The following is a 4948-nucleotide window of genomic DNA, read 5'->3' as shown; positions in this document are numbered from 1 at the left end:
GAGTGATCTCCCCATGGTGTATGCATGCATTCCACATACCCTTGACCTGCTTTGGTAGGTCTATAATTGAAGATATTGTTGAGATCATGATATAAGTGAATAGTACAACTAATAAAATCAAATATTGAGGGGTCTAAAAAAATATGTACATGTCAAATATAAATAATATAGGTGGAAAAAATATAAAGGGGTCAAAATAAATCTCTCTCATTATAAGTCTACCATAAAAAGATGAATATTTTTGGTGTTCTAATTTATGAGAGTAAAAGAGAATAGATGTAGGAAGGAGAAATTACAATAGTGAAAAAATATACACATAAATAAAACTAGTTTTTTTTTATTTTTGTTGAGATGGAGTTACACCAAAAATAACAGAAGCTTGCATGAAATTATTTTTATATGGAATAAAGAGTATGCAAAATGGTAAGAAAGAATATGGTAATGGTGAGTCAATGTACATAGCATAAATAATACAGCATAGGTAGAAATATTTAAATAAATACCAAAATAATGATGAAAAATCCTTTTATTTAGGCCCTATATACAATGAAATATTTACACACAAATGGGCTATAATATACTTATATTTTTATATTTTTTTGGCTCAACTGGCACAATGACTAGCTAGCTGAGGGTTTTTAAGAAGATATGGAAAAAGTCCCCTAACTCACACACACCTATATACAGTGAAATGGTAGGGATAGCCACAGTGTTTGGATGATTTTGGTAGGGTGGGTTAACTCACTATGGCAATCATGGAGAGCCGAAAAATGGCTATCATTAGCCCTCCCCCAGGATGATGGTATATTCATGTACCATCATAGAGCATATTTTCCAAAGAGAGTGCTTCAGATTCCTTGATGAGGTCTTCATTGTTTGGCCCCTCAGAATTTTGGTTTGAGTTACACTCATGCTTCACGGAACAATACCTACATGAGATAGCTGCCTTTTGACAGATCTTTGGTAGATCCTTTGGTAGAAGGTGACTCAAATAAGGCTTCAAGCGATACCCGTTTACCTTCCTGGAGTGCTCTTTCCCATTCAAGTGAATAAGTTGGTAGTAACTTGAATTGAAAGCCTTCTTAACTATGTATGGCCCTTGCCATCTAGTTTCAAATTTGACATCAAAACGATTGTCGAGTCGATTGTCATACCTTAGCACAAGATCTCCTTCATTGATGGCTTTGTCCTTTAGTTTCTTGTCAAGCTTCTCCTTCGCCTGCGTAGCTTTCCTCTTGTAGCACTCGTATGCTTCTTCTCTTTTCCACTCAAGCTCAGCTAAGGTAAGAAGTCGATCCATCCATGCTTCTTGATCATGTTGTGCTGCTTTTCCATGAAGTCGTATTGTTGGGATGTTGAGCTCAATTGGTTGTAAAGCCTCTTGACCATAGACCAAGTGAAATGGTGTAAACTCCGTTGTCAGGGATAAATTGTTCACAAGTTGAGCCGGGTCAGCACCGGGCTGCTCGCTGTGGGAAATGGTGAGAGAAAGATGCACACCTCAAGAGAATATAGCACAAAAGAACACCTTGAATTGAATTACTTAAATGAAATAAAATCTGAATATAGAAAAGTAACTTGATTGCAATAGGCAAAAAGTGCTCTTCAACTCGTCGAGGCTATGAGCGGAAGTGCAAATGCCAAATCTGTATGGCCTCAATGCCCTTCCCTTGCTCTTCCCAACCACCTTCACGTCCAGTCACTTTGCCCTCGGTTGCTCTGCCTAATCTCTGACGATCTCAAGGTCCTCTAAGTCCTCGAGACCTTCAACCTTCTTTAGTGTGTGTTGTAACACTGCCTTTTGGTCACCCTCTGCAGACTCCCTCAATAGCCTTTGACGTCAACTCCTTGATAAGTTTGACAAGCAAACAAAGGCAAACATAACTCCAGGTTGTGCAGTTTTCATCAAATTATGTCAATCATTATTGAGATAAGAATCAATGTTATCAAGATCTTTCAGCCAGCCAAACTTCACTCACTCAATTGCCACCAGCACAGTCCTGCTATAGCATCATCAACTCCTCTCGTTTTTCCTGCTTGTATTCGGCTTCTGCAGTTCTCCTCCTCCTGCTCGTATTTGGCTTCTGCAGCTCACCTCCTCCAGCTCGTTTTCTTGGAGCTTGTCGGCGGCTCAACCTGGCCTGTGCTGCCTTTCTCCTCCTGCCAGGCTCCCGGCTCACGGCCCTCCTTGGATCTTCTCTACTCTCATTTGTCGGCCCCACCAAGACTCTCCTGCCCAACTCACGCTGGCCCTAAGAGCTCGTCAACTTCCTCCCCTCCTATAGATGCCGCTCCTGCTTTTCTCCTCGTGCTGGCCGCTCGTCAACTTTTCACCGCACTGCATTCGGCCCTGATTTTTGCTCGCTGCAGGCAACTCCTGCTCCTCGCCTCACGGCGGCTCTCCTGCTCCTCTCAACCTGCTGAAGTTGCCACTGCCCAGACCTCGGCTGATCACATGCCTGCTCGACCTTGTTTGTTTTTTCCTGTCGGCTGCCTTTGACGCCTTCCTTATTATCACCGCCTTGACAGTACGCTATTCCCCTTATTGAGCTGCTTAGTTCCATATTAATTAAAAGCCTCGCTTGCTTTATTGATAGCTCCATACCGTAAGCGGACATTCACACAAGCCCCAAACTCATCCTCATGGCCTTGCATTTTAAAGCATTGCTTTTATCTCATGGTTGTTGCCCTCTTCATGATGCTGCTCCACGCCCTTCAACTCCATAGGCCTCGCTCTCTGTCTTCACTTACCGACATTATGTTGGCTTATAACGCAATCAATGCATTCTGATGAATAAGTCATCGCAAGGTACTTTACTTGGCTTACATATTATTTGAAAGCATTATCAGTTGCATTATACTCTCCAAACGCTTTGTTGGTGGAAGAAAAAACTCATCCCATGGCTCTCTCTTGGAATACCTTTTTGACCAAAAAGTACTTTAACTGCTTCTCAAAGCGCACCACCTTTGATATACATTTTGTCTACTTCCATACCAATCATATCTTTGCAATCACGATGATTCCGCCTGAGGCTTAACAGTACCCAAAATTCATCTCTTGACTGAGATTTCCTAGTGGACGCGGCACGTCATGACACCGTGGCTTCCCTATACGTGGTTTGATATGCCCACAAGGAACCATCCAAGAAGTCATCCCACAACTTTTTCTTGTTTCTCACCATCTTTCTAATGATGCCTGCAATGAAACCATTAGCTTTTTCTACCAGGCCATTGGATTGGGGAAAGTAGGGTGTACTATGACGATGTAGAATGTGAAGTTCTTCACAGACCTCTGTGAGAAACCCCTTTCTAAACCCTGGACCATTATCAGAAACAATCTCCAAAGGTGTGCCTAATCTACAACAAATGTGAGTGTAGACAAATTTGCTCACTATCCTCTCAGTTACCTTTGCCACACTTTGTGCTTCCACCCACCTAGTCATATAGTCTACCGCCACTAGAATGTAGAGTTTACCATTTTTTGTCCTAGGGAGAGGACCCATAGCATCAATGCCCCACTTTTCAAAGGGTCCATTTGCAATCATGATTTGCCTTGGACCATACACCAATCTTCTATTCCCATTTACCTGACAATTGTGACAACTTTTACATCAATGTTGGACATCCACATGCAGACTTGGCCAAACATACCCCGCAAGCAAAATCTTTTTCACAGTTAACTCTTGGGAAAAATGACCACCACATGCCTCTTCATGCAAACCTTTTAGAATGGCTGGAATCTCCTTGATAGTGGGTACTCTTCTGCACACTTGATCCTTCCCTCTTTGATAGAGGGATCCTTCTAGGAAGAGATACGCGCTTGCCTTTTTCATGAGTCTCCTCTTCTGAGCCTTCGTGAAGTCTTGTGGAAACTCACCCTCCAAAACTCATTGTTGCTAGTTGAACCTGGTAGATTGACCTTCTCTTTCATGACCACCTCCCCACTTGGGTTGAGCAACACTAGCCCTCCCCCTGCTTTTCCTGTGGCTCATCGAAAAGCTCCATCAAAGAACAAGGAAAAAGCATTAGGAATACTTTTAGGTGGTGGCAATGGTAGGGTCTTTACTTCAGGTACCTTAATCTCCTTCTCATGTACCCTATAAGTAAGGATCCCTGCCAATTGTGCACGCACACTATCTTCTACTTTGAAAGAGTATTGAAACTCTTGCAACTCCATAATCCACTTTGAGATCCTAGTACTAAGATTCATTTGAGATGACACCCAAGGGAACAATTTTTTTGCAGTGAGAATTACAAATTTTTTTGATAGCAGGTAGGATCTAAACTTTCTCACCGCAAACATGAGAGAAAGCATCATGAGTTCTACCTCTGTGTAGCCTCTCTCTAAAGCATTCATGACCCTACTAGCAAAGTAGATGGGTCGCATTCTGGTACTGTGGGGATATTGTTGTAGCAAAACCGCACTAATTTTTTCTTTCCCAACACTAGAGCTAACAAAGAATGTGTACTCCCAACAAGGAGGCATGAGTGTTGGTAGCTCTGACAGAATGACTTTAATGTTACAAAAGTGCTCTTCAAGCTCATCAGACCATGCAAATTCTACTTGTTGTGTCAACTTTTGCAAAGGATGAAGCAACTCCGAAGCTAAGTGAATAAAGCGTAACATATACTTTACATTTTGAATGAATGAGATTACCTCTTTGAGATTCTTGGGTGATGGGAGCTCAATAAGAGCCTTTGCCTTTGAAGGATCCACCTCAATACCTTTATAGGAAACCTTTTGACCAAGCAAGATCACTTCATCCTCACCTATGTGACATTTGTCGGGGTTGAGTTGACCTCCCATGTCATAGAGCTTCTTTAAACCTTCTTCTACCCTTTGTAGATGTAATGATTTTGAGCTATAAATGTAGAAATCATCAATGAACACCCTAATTGACTTTCCAAAGAATGCTTGAAACACCATGTTCATGAAACGTTGGAATGT

At 41.8% G+C, this 4948-nt stretch overlaps 1 pseudogene; it reads left to right on the top strand.

The window, feature by feature from the left end:
- The first annotated feature begins 1912 nt into the window (after positions 1-1912).
- Positions 1913-2558, top strand: LOC147419991 (uncharacterized; annotated as a pseudogene).
- Positions 2559-4948: the final 2390 nt, after the last annotated feature.

Source organism: Adiantum capillus-veneris, chromosome 28 (assembly GCF_014529385.1).
Source record: "Adiantum capillus-veneris isolate H3 chromosome 28, ASM1452938v2, whole genome shotgun sequence".
Lineage (NCBI taxonomy): Eukaryota > Viridiplantae > Streptophyta > Polypodiopsida > Polypodiales > Pteridaceae > Adiantum > Adiantum capillus-veneris.
The sequence above is the reverse complement of the archived record's forward strand: the minus strand, read 5'-3'. Positions and strand labels throughout refer to the sequence as shown.